Source organism: Pristiophorus japonicus, chromosome 5 (assembly GCF_044704955.1).
Source record: "Pristiophorus japonicus isolate sPriJap1 chromosome 5, sPriJap1.hap1, whole genome shotgun sequence".
Taxonomy (NCBI): domain Eukaryota; kingdom Metazoa; phylum Chordata; class Chondrichthyes; family Pristiophoridae; genus Pristiophorus; species Pristiophorus japonicus.
In genome coordinates, this window is record NC_091981.1 from 65,934,359 (window position 1) to 65,951,240 (window position 16,882).

Here is a 16,882-nt window from a genome sequence, read left to right on the forward strand (position 1 = left end):
AACAAATGGATTTTGAATATAAATACAGGGCAATATGCCACTCTCTGGTGTTTTCGGTTAAAAATATAATGGTTACAATGTAAAATTTAATAGGTTATAGATTTGATGTTTCTGATTAACCTTCGTTTGAATCCCTGTTACATTTAAATTATTAGAATGCAAGTTGGACTGTTTATTTGACTGCAGAAATGCTTTCACAGTGTGAGTACATTAGATTGTATGGTCATGTTCACATACAGTATTACAGACAAGAGATAAGTGCTGCTTTCATTTAACAATGCAGTTGAGTGTTAATACCATTAGTATGTTTTCTGGTTCTTAAACTGACTGCTATAATTTAAGCAATGGAATAAAATGAAAAGTGAGAAAAGTTGTGCAAGTTTTTATTAGTGCCTTTCCTTGTATTTTCTTTTTCCTTCCTTTCTTCCTGTGCCCCTCCTACCCTCCTCCCAGGGTCCCTAGGATTGAATCCTCTAAATCTTTGAGGTAGTGCAACATTTCTTTTTGCATATTGCCAATTTTAAACTCTGTTACGCAATCCTGATCAAAAATGATCTTCCTTCTATATAACTACAAGTCTTGTGTCTCGTTTGCATCACGCCAAGAGTGTCTGTAGCATCAAGTAGCCCCAATCCATTACATTAACTACACCGATTTGCTCAAAGGTCTAGAGGTAGAAAAAACAACCACTATTGATTAGGAACCAGCAAACTGGACAACAACCACTAAGCTGTTGGAGCGGATTTTTGGACATATACTGGACTAGTATACGGGACCAAACATTTGTTTTATTTTCCCCTTTAATGAATTTTGTAAGGGACAATTTAATGCATTATATTAAAAAAAAGTTAGACTTTAAGGTATGCTGGCCTTGAGTTAATGATGAAGATTGGAAAGTGAGATAATGAACGCTAGATAGTTAAGTGTTAGGTATGTTTGTTTACCGGTGTCAAAAGCCTGCACTTGTTTATATTGCCCTGTCACAATGCAGGATGGGTTATATATCAAAAGCTTAGCCTTCGATAAGTCAAAGCTTTGTAGTGCTAAAGCATGTGTTGTAAAGTGACGTAATTTGTAAGATAAAAGGACTTCACTGCAGATACCAATTTGAGAAGATGGTTCAAAGACAGGGGTCTTTAACACTTCTCCCAAAGCTTTGTCCCCGATTTAATAAACCTCTCTTTATATATATATTATATATATTATACAGTCTCGGAAATATTTTTCCACAACAAAATGGCATCACGACAGGATACTGTCTATCAGACGTGATCACTTAAGACAGTATCTGGAATCTGGTGTTAGAGACTGAAAAGAGAGGTGTACGGGCACGACGGGATAGTGTATAAGATACGAGTAAAGAGATAGCGGGAAGAGGATGACTAACCAGTTTGAGTTGTCCCTTTAGTAAATAAGGTCGGTGCGGAAGGGAACTGATCGATCCAACCTAGAGCCGAAAACTCCGGTGGTAAGGAAACACGCTAGCTTTGTTGCGAAGACAAAGGGTCTCCACAGAGTAGTCGTGGCCGTGAGTATTACAGAAACAAAGGGAAACGTCCGAGACTGGCGAACATGGAAGGTAAGGAAGGGAATGTAAAACGCGGGCTGCCTGGGTCATTAATTAATTCCTATCATTAATTGTAACTTGCGTAATTACGTAATGCCATAAAAAAAGCTGATAGTGACTATCTTAAGTGAAATATGGATCCAGACATAAGCTTTGTTGAATGAAGAGAGACTTTTGTGAGTGTCTATTTTGAATGAAGAGAGTACTCGAGTAATTTTGACTGTGGAATGAATGAAAGCCTGTTTTAAGAAGGTGTGGAGTTGCCTGCCTGTTTTAGCTCCACCCACTCTTTTCAAACAGTGAAATGTTTTTTTTTAACCCTTCGTAGTGTTGTCCTGTATGTGGGAAGTTTAAGAAACTGTGAGCCTTATGGTATTACATTTTAAGTTAGAAACGAAGGTGTGGATATATTCGGATGATAAGTTACGGAGCTAGGAAATGCACAAAGGATAGGTTTGTTGAGTAAAAGATAAAAATACATGGTCCCGGTAGTAAAAAAAAAGAATTTGACACGCTTACTTACTTGTCGAAAGAAAACATGCAATTGGGTTGAAAGACATAAATTTAGTCCAGGAATGAGATAAAGAATGCCTTTTAAAACGCTCCCATTTTCCTTTGTGTAAAACCTTGACACGAAAGCTTCTAGCTCAGTTTAAAAAAAAAAGTTTTAAATTTAGAAATACCTTCAGGGATTAGGTCAAACTCCTGGGCGAGTGGTGAGCTATCTGTGAAGGTGTAAAAGGGACTTTTGAAAAAGGCTAAAACAGTAACCTTTAGCAGTTTAGAAAAGAAAAAGATAAAGCAGGAAAAGGTCTCTGCCACAGGAACAGGAGGAGGGCAGAAAAGGGGGACTTGCCACAATACCCTATAAGACCTGAAGCTAGAACAGCGGTTGTAGAAATAGTAAAAGGGCTAGTGGAAAAGGGTATCTTAAAAGAAACAGTTAGCACCACTAACTCCCCAAAAAGGCCCAGGTAGGGAAATCCCAAGTCCTGTACCTAGGGTACTGCCTCTCAAGGGGCTGAAAGAAATGCCCTCGGATAGGAAAAAGGCTGTCGAGGACATGCCTAGACCAGTAACGGTAAGGGGGGTGAGGAAGATACTGGGCCTCTTTAATTACAGCCGGAACTTTATCCCTGATAAAAGGAGACCTATAGCCTATTACTCTACCACCGAAAGCTCGGTGGTGACTGGGTTATCCAGATGTATAGCCGCGCTAGATTGCGCAGCTTGGGTGGTAAAAATTAAGCGAGCCTGTGGTGATGACTGGAAACATCATTCTCCACACTAAACACACATTGGTAGAAATGTTAAACACAGGAAAACTGAGAACTGTATCTAATATGAGACGGGCAAAGTGGGAAGCAGTCCTCTTAACACCCAACAAAGCGGTAACCATAATTAGGGATGTAGGAAACAACCCCGCAGAAGGTATGATGGGTGAAGGGGAACCCCACTTTTGCGAAGAGGTATGTGAGGATATGGAAGAGGATAGAATAAAAGACGCCCCCCTTCAAACCGCAGAACAAACCTTGTTTGTGGACGGCTCACGAAAATACGTAGAGGGACTACTTCGTTCCGATGGGCCGTAGTTAACCAGGATCTAGAGACAGTTGAATCAGGGCGAATTAATGGGGGATCGTCAGCTCAAGTGGCAGAACTGGTAGCTCTCACCCGGGCACTAGAATTATCGGAAAATAAGATTGTTAATATCTATACGGACAGTAGATATGCATTCGGGGTAGTACACGATTATATGACAGCATGGGGGAGAAGGGGTGTTTGCGATGGATAAAGACATAACTTACTAAATTGAAAAAAAAAGAATTTGAAGAAAAAAAAACACTCTCCATTGATAATGATTTTAAATTATTAAAATTAAGTCAGTGCCGCTGGGGCCCGAGACGAACTGATAAGTATTGAGAAACTACACCAGGACACTTCTGAGGAGGAAATAGGTATGTGGACAAAGCAGGGCGCAACGCAAGGGAAGGATAACGTTTGGAGACTAAATGACAAGGTAATGGCGCCTGAATGCATACAGAATACCTTATTGGAGTTGCATCATGGCCTGTCCCATTCAGGACGAGAGGCCATGACCGGGAGTCTTGGGAGAGATTGGTGGTGGAAGGGGATGGGGAGAGATATTGCTAAATAATCCAGGCATGCCCATTAAAATTAAAATGGGACACCAGCCCCGTCCATGGGGGCCATGGGAACATGTACAAATGGAAAAAGATATTGCCTAGTGATTATAGATCAATTTACCCAGTGGGTGGAAGCTTTCCCCACACGTGATTGCACTGCCTCAACAGTGGCAAGGATATTCTGACCAAGGCACCCACTTCACGGGAAAAAAAATTGTAAAAACAATATGCCAGTTGATGGGCATAAAACAAAAATTCCACATCTCCTACCACCCGCAGAGTTCTGGGATGGTAGAGCGCATGAACCGTACCCTTAAGAACGCCCTGGCAAAGGCCATGCAAACGTCAGGAAAAACGTGGACAGAAGTATTACCCATTATATTGATGAAGTTAAGAGCCACGACAAACCGGACAACCGGATTAACTCCTTATGAACTAATGACAGGAAGGGCGATGCAATTACCAGAGAACATCATAACAGGGGGGGCCGATGTAGGCCCATTAAAAGACAAAATAAAACGGTATGTTTTGGAACTAAGTACTCAATTAAAAGGGATGCGTAAATTAGTTAGGGACAATCAGGAAGAAAGAGACGCGGAAGCAGAGCTTACAAAGCTCCTGAAGTCCCGTTGGCGGGAAGTCGCGTTATGGTAAGGGTCCTCCCGGGAAAACCGGGGTTTGCCCCAAAAAGGACCGTATGAGGTTATAATCAGCAAGGACACTTGTGACTGCATCGATGTTAAAGGGAACGGACAATGGAAGCATTGGACCCAGCTTAAGGTTTTTGAACCAGCCGTTTAGCACACGTATTAGTTGTTGTTGTTTGTCTATTTACAGATTGACAGCGAGAGATTCTTCAAGCAAGCCATACGGCCATTTTGCCTTTGACTATTTGTTAAATATAGAGTAATAAGATGATGAAACTATATATTGCGATCGGTGCGATTATAATAGTTCGTGTTGGGTCCAGCCTGCTAGCTAGACCAAAACGAGAGTTACATGTGAATACCTTTTTGTACATGTCGTATGTTTATGCGAAAAATTAGAACTTTTCCAGTTGCTGGGTATGTTCGCACATCCCCATACATAGCAAAGGAGGCATCCCTTTGAGGTCAATCTCCCTTAACATTTCGGAAGTAGCAGATTGGGTAATGCGACAAAATGGTACAGGGGAAGTAAATGATACTTGGAACCAGAGTGGGGATAAAGAAACGTGGAGATTGGGGGGGGGTTACCTTTTGGATGCATTAACGGATGGTACCAGCCGGAATACAATAGGTCAGTACGACCCCGTTCCTGGTTTTGACCAACACCTCAGGAGTTGGAAGGCCCACCGCTGACATTTGTTTCACTAGAAACCTGACCGGTGAGGAAACAGATTTTGTAGCAGGATACTTTAACCTCGCCAGGTGGAACATAATAGCCAGTGAAACACAAACCAGGGGTTCTTTGAAATAGAGGGTTTGAAGAATCAGACACGTAGCCAGGACTGGGACCTTGATTAGGTGGCGACGGGGGCTGAGATAGAGATTGGGATCGAATCTAACAGCATACAATGGCACTTATTTTGTGTGCAGGCATAAGGCCTACCCCTGGTTGCCTCAGAACTGGAGCGGATCCTGTTATTTGGGATATGTGGTCGCTTTTTGTCAGACGGGTACGTACTTTAGCAGAAGTACAGACACCAGGTCGACTAAGACGAGATCTTACCCCGGTAGAGAGGCTATTTGGGGTCATGATGCTCCCATTCGGGATAGGACGTACCATGGATGAATTACCTAACCTAGAGAGGGTACTGGAACAGATAGTTAACGACACTGCTGAAGCAATGGAGGGCATAACGGCTGAAATGGTAGCCATACGCACAGTGTGCCTTAATTGGAGCTGAATGTTGCACTTACATTCCCGATAATTCAGAAAACATAACCAACCTCGCTGATCACATAAGAAGGGAGGTAAAGAAGTTATCCACGACAGCAGGAGGATCTGGCTGATTTGACTGGCTGTTAGGGGGATCCTGGGGGTCCTATTTTATGCATGGAGTAATTATTCTGGTTGTAATAATAATTACTTGCTGCCTGATTATCGGGTGTTTTAATATCTGCTGTAAAGTTATGATGGCTTGACTGATGCCAGTAGCCAGTGTAATCGCCGAAGAAGAAGCACACCTGATGGAAATACCTGAAGACACCAAGGATGAAGAAACAGACGACAATGACACCGACCACTATCTTTGAAGGGTAGCCTAGAGCTACAGGCAAGGTGGATATACGGAACATCAGGGAAGTAACATACCCCAAAGGACGAATATCATTGTGGTCATCTGGATTTTGTAAACATCCTCCAGGACCAAAAGGGGGAATATTGTTGGAGCGGAATTTTGGACATATACTGGACTAGTATACGGGACCAAACATTTGTTTTATTTTCCCCTTTAATGAATTTTGTAAGGGACAATTTAATGCATTATATAAAAAAAACAGTTCGACTTTAAGGTATGCTGGCCTTGAGTTAATGATGAAGATTGGAAAGTGAGATAATGAACACTCGATAGTTAAGTGCTAGGTATGTTTATTTATACCGGTGTCAAAAGCCTGCACTTGTTTATACTGCCCTGTCACAATTCAGGATGGGTTATATATCAAAAGCTTAGCCTTCGATAAGTCAAAGCTTTGTAGTGCTAAAGCATGTGTTGTAAAGTGACGTAATTTGTAAGATAAAAGGACTTCACTGCAGATACCAATTTGAGAAGATGGTTCAAAGACAGCGGTCTTTAACACTTCTCCCAAAGCTTTGTCTCCGATTTAATAAACCTCTCTTTATATATATTATACAGTCTCGGAAATATTTTTCCACAACAAAGCAAATCACTGAATTTTTAGTACAGGTGCAACGTCGAGAATCTAGAACCGAGGCCGTTCCGTGTTCCGGGCTTTTCCGGACTTTCAATTGTCTTTCTGACGTCACAAATCCAGAAACACCTGAGCACAGGTTTGGGTATTTCCGGATTTCAGAACGTCAGAAAAGCGGGGTGGAGGTGTTGCTCTCCAAGGAGCTGTTTGGGTCACCGGCCCCGTCGATGACGTCGTCGGGTGGGGCCCCGCCGTGGTGGAGCTGTTCGAGTGGGCCCCGCCATAGTGGAGCTGTTCAGGCGGGCCCCGCCGTCGAGGAAGTGTTCGGGCGGGCCCCGCCATAGTGGAGCTGTTCAGGCGGGCCCCGCCGTCGAGGAAGTGTTCGGGCGGGCCCCGCCGTCGAGGAAGTGTTCGGGCGGGCCCCGCCGTCGAGGAAGTGTTCGGGCGGGCCCCGCCGAAGAGGAGAACTATCTAGACTAATCTCTTTCTAACTTCTGCCATTACCATCTCAAGTCGGCCCATCATCCCCTTTGTCTCTCTACTCTCTCCTCTCTTCCATCCTATTCAGACTTTCCCTTTTGTTCTTTCCTTACCTCCCGCTTTCAGTGCTCCTTAAGAATCTGTTCATTTCAAACATTCACCAGTTCTGATGAAGAATCATCGACCTGAAACATTCACTCTGTTTCTCTCTCCACAGATGCTGCCTGACCCGCTAAGATTTCCAGCATTTTCTGTTTTTATTTCAGATTCCAGCATCCGCAGTATACGTTTTTATATTAGCACTGAATTTTTAGCTATGCTTGTAGTGGCCATGTTTTTCAACGAGCCAATTCTACACACTTAGAAATTATATTTTTAATGAAAACAAGAAAGTCAGAAATTATTTTACTTTCTAAAGGTAGGTGCATGTTCTTTCATGGTAATAACTTTATGTCCAAAAAGTTTTTGTTATAAATACAGGGCAATATGCAAGTTGGACTGTTTATTTAACTGCAGAAATGCTTTCACAGAGTGAATACATTAGATTGTATGGCCACTTTCACAGTGTTACAGATAGTGGTAAGTGCTACTCCAGTGCAACATCCAGGGGTATTCAACATTCAGGAAGGATAGAACAAAAGGAAAAGGAGGTGGGGTAGCATTGCTGGTTAAAGAGGAGATTAATGCAATAGTTAGGAAGGACATCAGCTTGGATAATGTGGAATCTATATGGGTAGAGCTGCAGAACACCAAAGGGCAAAAAACATTAGTGGGAGTTGTGTACAGACCTCCAAACAGTAGTAGTGATGTTGGGGAGGGCATCAAACAGGAAATTAGGGGTGCATGCAATAAAGGTGCAGCAGTTATCATGGGTGACTTTAATATGCACATAGATTGGGCTAACCAAACTGGAAGCAATACGGTGGAGGAGGATTTCCTGGAGTGCATAAGGGATGGTTTTCTAGACCAATATGTCGAGGAACCAACTAGGGGGGAGGCCATCTTAGACTGGGTGTTATGTAATGAAAGAGGATTAATTAGCAATCTCGTTGTGCGAGGCCCCTTGGGGAAGAGTGACCATAATATGATGGAATTCTGCATTAGGATGGAGAATGAAACAGTTAATTCAGAGACCATGGTCCAGAACTTAAAGAAGGGTAACTTTGAAGGTATGAGGCGTGAATTGGCTAGGATAGATTGGTTGACTGTGGATGGGCAATAGCAGACATTTAGAGACCGCATGGATGAACTACAACAATTGTACATTCCTGTCTGGCGTAAAAATAAAAAAGGGAAGGTGGCTCAACCGTGGCTATCAAGGGAAATCGGGGATAGTATTAAAGCCAAGGAAGTGGCATACAAATTGGCTAGAAATAGCAGCGAACCCGGAGACTGGGAGAAATTTAGAACTCAACAGAGGAGGACAAAGGGTTTGATTAGGGCAGGGAAAATGGAGTACGAGAAGAAGCTTGCAGGGAACATTAAGACGGATTGCAAAAGTTTCTATAGATATGTAAAGAGAAAAAGGTTAGTAAAGCCAAACGTAGGTCCCCTGCAGTCAGAATCAGGGGAAGTCATAAAGGGGAACAAAGAAATGGCAGACCAATTGAACAAGTACTTTGGTTCGGTATTCACTAAGGAGGACACAAACAACCTTCCGGATATAAAAGGGGTCAGAGGGTCTAGTAAGGAGGAGGAACTGAGGGAAATCATTATTAGTCGGGAAATTGTGTTGGGGAAATTGATGGGATTGAAGGCCGATAAATCCCCAGGGCCTGATGGACTGCATCCCAGAGTACTTAAGGAGGTGGCCTTGGAAATAGCGGATGCATTGACAATCATTTTCCAACATTCCATTGACTCTGGATCAGTTCCTATCAAGTGGAGGGTAGCCAATGTAACCCCACTTTTTAAAAAAGGAGAGAGGGAGAAAACAGGGAATTATAGACCGGTCAGCCTGACCTCAGTAGTGGGTAAAATGATGGAATCAATTATTAAGGATGTCATAGCAGCGCATTTGGAAAGAGGTGACATGATAGGTCCAAGTCAGCATGGATTTGTGAAAGGGAAATCATGCTTGACAAATCTTCTGGAATTTTTTGAGGATGTTTCCAGTAGAGTGGACAAGGGAGAACCAGTTGATGTGGTATATTTGGACTTTCAGAAGGCTTTCGACAAGGTCCCACACATGTGCAAGGTTAAAGCACATGGGATTGGGGGTAGTGTGCTGACATGGATTGAGAATTGGTTGTCAGACAGGAAGCAAAGAGTAGGAGTAAATGGGTACTTTTCAGAATGGCAGGCAGTGACTAGTGGGGTACCGCAAGGTTCTGTGCTGGGGCCCCAGCTGTTTACACTGTACATTAATGATTTAGACGAGGGGATTAAATGTAGTATCTCCAAATTTGCGGATGACACTAAGTTGGGTGGCAGTGTGAGCTGCGAGGAGGATGCTATGAGGCTGCAGAGTGACTTGGATAGATTAGGTGAGTGGGCAAATGCATGGCAGATGAAGTATAATGTGGATAAATGTGAGGTTATCCACTTTGGTGGTAAAAACAGAAGACAGACTATTATCTGAATGGTGACAGATTAGGAAAAGGGGAGGTGCAACGAGACCTGGGTGTCATGGTACATCAGTCTTTGAAGGTTGGCATGCAGGTACAGCAGGCGGTTCAGAAAGCAAATGGCATGTTGGCCTTCATAGCGAGGGGATTTGAGTACAGGGGCAGGGAGGTGTTGCTACAGTTGTACAGGGCCTTGGTGAGGCCACACCTGGAGTATTGTGTACAGTTTTGGTCTCCTAACTTGAAGGACATTCTTGCTATTGAGGGAGTGCAGCGAAGGTTCACCAGACTGATTCCCGGGATGGCGGGACTGACGTATCAAGAAAGACTGGATCAACTGGGCTTGTATTCACTGGAGTTCAGAAGAATGAGAGGCGACCTCATAGAAACGTTTAAAATTCTGATGGGTTCAGACAGGTTAGATGCAGGAAGAATGTTCCCAATGTTGGGGAAGTCCAGAACCAGGGGTCACAGTCTAAGGATAAGGGGTAAGCCATTTCGGACCGAGATGAGGAGAAACTTCTTCACCCAGAGAGTGGTGAACCTGTGGAATTCTCTACCACAGAAAGTTGTTGAGGCCAATTCACTAAATATATTCAAAAAGCAGTTTGATGCAGTCCTTACTACTAGGGGGATCAAGGGGTATGGCGAGAAAGCAGGAATGGGGTACTGAAGTTGCATGTTCAGCCATGAACTCATTGATTGGCGGTGCAGGCTAGAAGGGCCAAATGGCCTACTCCTGCATCTATTTTCTATGTCTATGTTTCTACTTCCACTTAACAGAATACTAAGTGTGATATTAAAGAGTTAACTTTGAAACTAATCCGTGAAAACATTTCAGTGAGTGAGTGATAAATCTATGGAACAGGCTCCCTTCGGAGAAAATAAAACATAGTTTTGATTCATTCAAGTGCAAATTTGATAGTTTTGCAGAAAATAAGGGCCAGAAATAGCTGGAATAATAATGGCAAAATAACAGCACCATCATTATTAGTTCGCAAAAATCCAGTAATTAGTAGTGAAGAGATACACCCTAAGTTCCAATTCTCCACAAATTGCTGGACGATTTATGACATTCTGCCATTGGCCTCGACAAGGCCGAAAAAATTTCAACCTCACCATGAGGCTCCTCATTGAATTTAAATGCATGTAATGAAGTTGCTGGATTTGTGTCATAAATGCAAATTAATCTCACCGCTGCCATTTAGGGCTGGTAATTCATGTCGTAAAGACCCCGTTAGTGATGCGATTCATTCATGGTCCTGACATGACACTCAACCTTGGAGGCCCAGAAAGGGAACTATGAAGCTGTGAAGTCTCACTCCAGCAGGTAGTGAATAGTTCCTGGAGGTTTAATCTTTTTATCTGTCTTGACAGTATTTTTGTGCCGGTCTTGCCATCCACACTCCTGTTAGTGTTGGAACGTAATCATTTTCAGGGTGTAATGCTGTTTTTACACTCAGAAATGCAAATGAGATAGATTTCTTTCAGAAAATTATTTGGGATATAGTACATGAGTAAGAATGTTTGTGCATTTTGCACACCGATCCTGCCATTCACTTGTAAGATATGAGACTTATGTCCGTGGCCACAACAAACCACGCTGGGTACAGGTATATTGTAAATAAGCATAACAGATTTTATTAAGTGGTTTGCATTCAGTAGAAAGATGTAATACTTAACAAGGCAATAGTCAACACTCTTCTTCGAAACCCGGACGGTGCCCACCGAGTGACTGCGTGCAGTCTCTTGCTGTGTTCTGTTGACTAGTTCTCTTCCAGTCATTTTCTGTGTTCGCACTGCTTCAGGGTTCAATAACTGCTTCTCTTATATCTTTTTTTTCCACACACACACACACGCACACTTTCACAAACAATCTTGCATTATTTAGTTTGATCTGTAGCTTTAGCGATGAGAATGATTGGAAATGTGGGGTGATGAATGAGGACACCCCGTGGATGTCGGGACAGGAGACCTTACTCCCATGTTTATTGAGACTACTTGCTATACGTAAACATGTCTGAGGAACAGTGCGTTAGAAGGCTGCGGTTCTGCAAGCAGGTAGTCACCGAACTATGCCATCTCCTGCAGCCAGACCTACAGGCTGATATTGGGACCAGAAGCTGCCGCTCAGCTTCTATGCCTCTGGGTTGTTCCAGGCTACAGCAGGGGACATCTGCAGCATTTCGCAATTTGCTGCTCATTGCTGCATCTGCCAGGTCACAGACACTCTACTGCAGGCTTATGGACTACATAAAGTAGTAAATTCCTCTCGGAATGAGTGACCACAACATGGTTGAATTTCAAAATCAGTTTGAGGGTGAGAAAGTTGGTTTTCAAACCAGGGTCCTAAGCTTAAATAAAGGAGACTACAAAGGTATGAGGGCAGAGTTGGCTAAAGTGGACTGGAAAATAGACTAAAGTTTGGGTCGGTTGATGAGCAGTGACTGACAGACATTTAAGGAGATATTTCATAACTCTCAACAAAAATATATCCCAATGAGAAGGAAAGTTGAAGAGAAGGGATAACCATCCTTGGCTAACTTAAGGAAATAAGGGAGGGTATCCAATTGAAAACAAGGGCATACAATGTGGCCAAGACTAATGGGAGGCCAGAGGATTGGCAATTTTTTTAAAAGCCAGCAAAGAACAACTAAAAAAATGATAAAAGAAAGGAAAGATAGATTATGGAAGTAAACTAGCACAAAATATAAAAACAGATAGTAAGAGTTTCTGCAAGTACATAAAAAGGAAAAGAGTGGCTAAAGTAAATGTTAGTCCCCTGGAGGATGAGACTGGGGAATTAATGGAAAAGAGGGAAATGGCAGAGACGTTGAACAAATATTTTGCATCGGTCTTTACGGTAGAGGACACTAAAAACATCCCAATAGTGATCAGCCATGATCTTATTGAATGGTGGAGCAGGCTCGAGGGGCCAAATGGCCTACTCCTCCTATTTCTTATGTTTTCATGTTCTTATAAAGTTTCCCATGATGAGTGAGCAACAGGAGCAATGGTCATGTGGGATCACCAGGATAGCTTCCAATGGTTCAGGGTGCCATTGATTGCACCCACATGGCATTGCACACACCACACCAGAATGCAGAGGTGTTTTAGAACTGCAAGGGCTACCACTCTCTCAATGTGCAGTTGGTGACCACATGCAGTGCACCCTTGCCGTCAATGCCTGCTATCCTGGCAATGCACACAATGCTTTCATCCTGTGGAGAGCACTGTGCCACAACTCTTCCGGCCACCACATCAAGGACACGGCTGGCTGCTCAGCGACAAAGGCTATGCTCTAGCCACCTGGCTCATGACACCCCTCCACAACCCCAACACCCGTGCTGAGCAGTGTTTATAAAGGTTCATCATAACTTCTTTGCTTTTGTGCTCTATGCCTCTATTTATGAAGCCCAGGATCCCGTATGCTTTTTTAACCGCTTTTTCAATCTGCCCTGCCACCTTCAACGATTTGTGTAGATATATTCCGAGGTCTCTCTGTTTATGCACCCTCTTTAGAATTATACCCTTTAGTTTATATTGCCTCTCCTCATTCTTCCTACCAAAATGTATCACTTCATACTTTTGAGTTAAATTTAATCTGCCACATGTCTGCCCATTCCACCAGCCTGTCTATGTCCTCTTGAAGTCTATCACTATCCTCCTCACTGTTCACTGTATTTCCAAGTTTTATGTCATCTGCAAATTTTGAAATTGTGCTCTGTATACCCAAGTCCAAGTCATTAATGTATATCAAGAAAAGCATTAGTCCTGGTACCAACCCCCCAGGAACACCACTGTATATCTTCCTCCAGTCCAAAAAGCAACCGTTTTGGAAGTCCATGTACACCACATCAACCGCATTGTTCTCATCAACTCACTGTTAACTCATTAAAAAAAACTCAATCAAGTTAGTTGAAAACAATTTGCCTTTGACAAATCCATGCTGGCTTTCCTTAATTAATCTACAATTGTCCAAGTTACTGTTAATTTTGTCCTGGAATTTCATTTCTAAAAGTTTCCCCACTACCGACGTTAAATTGGCTGGTCTTCTGGTTTCATCCTTACACCCTTTTTTGAACAAAGGTGTAACATTTGCAATTCTCCAGTCCTCTAGAACCACCCCCCTATTGAAGGAGGATTGGAAGATTACGGCCAATACCTCCGCAATTTCCACTCTTACCCTCCCTCAACATCCTAGGATGCATCCCATACAGACCTAGTGACTTATCCAAAACAGATATACCACCTTGGGTACTGTTGGGGGAGATGGCCAATCAGGGAAAGGCAGCAGCAGCCAAGTTCATGGCACCATGGGTGCTTTTGCTGCGCAGGAGGGCAGGAAAAAGAGTGGGAGAGCTATAGTGGTAGGGGATTCTATTGTAAGGAGAATAGATAGGCATTTCTGCGGCCGCAAATGAGACTCCAGGATGGTATGTTGCCTCCCTGGTGCAAGGGTCAAGGATGTTTTGGAGCGGCTGCAGGGCATTCTGGAGGGGGAGGGTGACCAGCTAGTTGTCGTGCTGCATATAGGTACCAACGATATAGGTAAAAAGCGGGATGAGGTCCTACAAACTGAATTTAGGGAGCTAGGAGTTAAATTAAAAAGTAGAACCTCAAAGGTAATAATCTCAGGATTGCTACCAGTGTCACGTGCTAGTCAGAGTAGAAATAGCAGGAGAGTTAAGATGAATACGTGGCTTGAGGAATGGTGCAAGAGGGAGGGATTCAAATTCCTGGGACATTGGAACCGGTTCTGGGGGAGGTGGGACCAGTACAAACCGGACTGTCTGCACCTGGGCAGGACTGGAACCAATGCCGTAGGAGGAGTGTTTGCTAGTGCTGTTGGGGAGGATTTAAACTAATAGGGCAGGAGGATGGGAACCTATGCAAGGAGACAGAGGGAAGTAAAATGAGGTCAGAAGCAAAAGGTATAAAGGAGAAAAGTAAAAGTAGAGGGCAGAAAAATCAAATGCAAAAATCAAATTACAACATAATTCTAAAAAAAAACAAGCATGAAGGCTCTGTGTCTCAATGCGAGGAGCATTCATCATAAGGTGGATGAATTAACTGCACAGATAGCTGTTAACGGATATGATGTAATTAGGATTACGGAGACATGGCTCCAGGGTGACCAAGGCTGGGAACTCAACATCCAAGGGTATTCAATATTCAGGAAAGATACACTGAAAGGAAAAGGAGTTGGGTAACGTTGCTGGTTAAAGAGAAGATTAACGCAATAGTAAGGAAGGACATTGGCGTGGATGAGGTGGAATCTGTATGGGTAGAGTTGCGGAACACCAAAGGGCAGAAAACACTAGTGGGAGTTGTGTACAGACCACCAAACAGTCATAGTGAGGTTGGGGATGGCATCAAACAGGAAATTAGGGATGCGTGCAATAAAGGTACAGCAGTCATCGTGGGTGACTTTAATCTACATATAGATTGGGCTAAACAAACTGGTAGCAATACGGTGGAGGAGGATTTCCTGAAGTGTATAAGGGATGGTTTTCTAGACCAATATGTCGAGGAACCAACTAGAGAGCAGGCCATCCTAGACTGGGTCTTGTGTAATGAGAAAGGATTAATTAGCAATCTTGTTGTGCGAGACCCCTTGGGGAAGAGTGACCATAATATGGTAGCATTCTTCATTAAGATGGAGAGTGACACAGTTAAGTCAGAGATTAGAGTTCTGAACTTAAAGAAAGGTAACTTCGATGGTATGAGACATGATTTGGCTAGGATACTGGCGAATGATACTTAAAGGGTTGACGGTGGATAGGCAATGGCAGACATTTAAAGATCACATGGATGAACTTCAACAATTGTACATCCCAGTCTGGCGTAGAAATAAAACTGGGAAGGTGGCTCAACCGTGGCTAACAAGGGAAATTAGAGATAGTGTTAAATCCAAGGAAGAGGCATATAAATTGGCCAAAAAAAGCAGCAAGCCTGAGGACTGGGAGAAATTTAGAATTCAGCAGAGGAGGACAAAGGATTTAATTAGGAGGGGGGGAAATAGAATATGAGAATAAGCTTGCAGTGAACATAAAAACTCACTGCAAAAGCTTCTACAGATACGTGAAGAGAAAAAGATTAGTGAAGACAAATGTGGGTCCCTTACAGTCAGAAACAGGTGAATTTATAATGGGTAACAAAGAAATGGCAGACTAATTGAACATATACTTTGGATCTGTCTTCACTAAAGAAGACATAAATAACCTTCCATAAATACTAGGGGACCAAGGGACTAGCGAGAAGGAGGAACTAAAGGAAATCCTAAATGGTCAGCAAATTGTGTTAGGAAAATTGATGGGATTGAAGGCCGATAAATCCCCAGGGCCTCATAATCTGCATCCCAGTACTTAAGGGAGTGGCCCTAGAAATAGTAAATGCATTTTTGGTCATTTTCCAACATTCTATAGACTCTGGATCAGTTCCTATGGACTGGAGGATAGCTAATGTAACCCCCAAAAAAGGAGGGAGAGAGAAAACAGGGAATTATAGATCACTTAGCCTAACATCAGTAGTGGGGAAAATGTTGGAATCAATTATTAAAGTTGAAATAGCAGCACATTTGGAAAGCAGTGACAGGTCCAAGTCAGCATGGATTTATGAAAGAGCTTGACAAATCTTCTAGAATTTTTTGAGGATGTAACTAGTAGAGTGGACAAGGAGGAGCCAGTGGATGTGGTGTATTTCAAAAGGCTTTTGACAAGGTCCTACACAAGAGATTGTTGTGCAAAATTAAAGCATATGGTATTAGGGGTAATGTACTGATGTGGATAGAGAACTGGTTGACAGACAGGAAACACAGAGTAGGAATAAACGGGTCCTTTTCAGAATGGCAGGCAGTGACTAGTGGGGTACCGCAAGCTTCAGTGCTGGGACCCCAGCTATTTACAATATACATTAATGATTTAGACAAAGGAATTGAATGTAATATCTCTAAGTTTGAAGATGACACTAAGCTGGGTGGCAGTGTGAGCTGTGAGGAGGTTGCTAAGAGGCTGCAGGGTGACTTGGTCAGGTTAGGTGCATGGGCAAATACATGGCAGATGCGGTATAATGTAGATAAATGTGAGGTTATCCACTTTGGTGGTAAAAACAGGAAGGCAGATTATTATCTGAATGGTGACCGATTAGTAAAAGGTGAGGTGCAATGAGACCTGGGTGTACATCAGTCATTGAAAGTTGGCATACTGGTACAGCAGGTGGTACTACAGTTGTACAGGGCCTTGGTGAGGCCACACCTTGAATATTGTG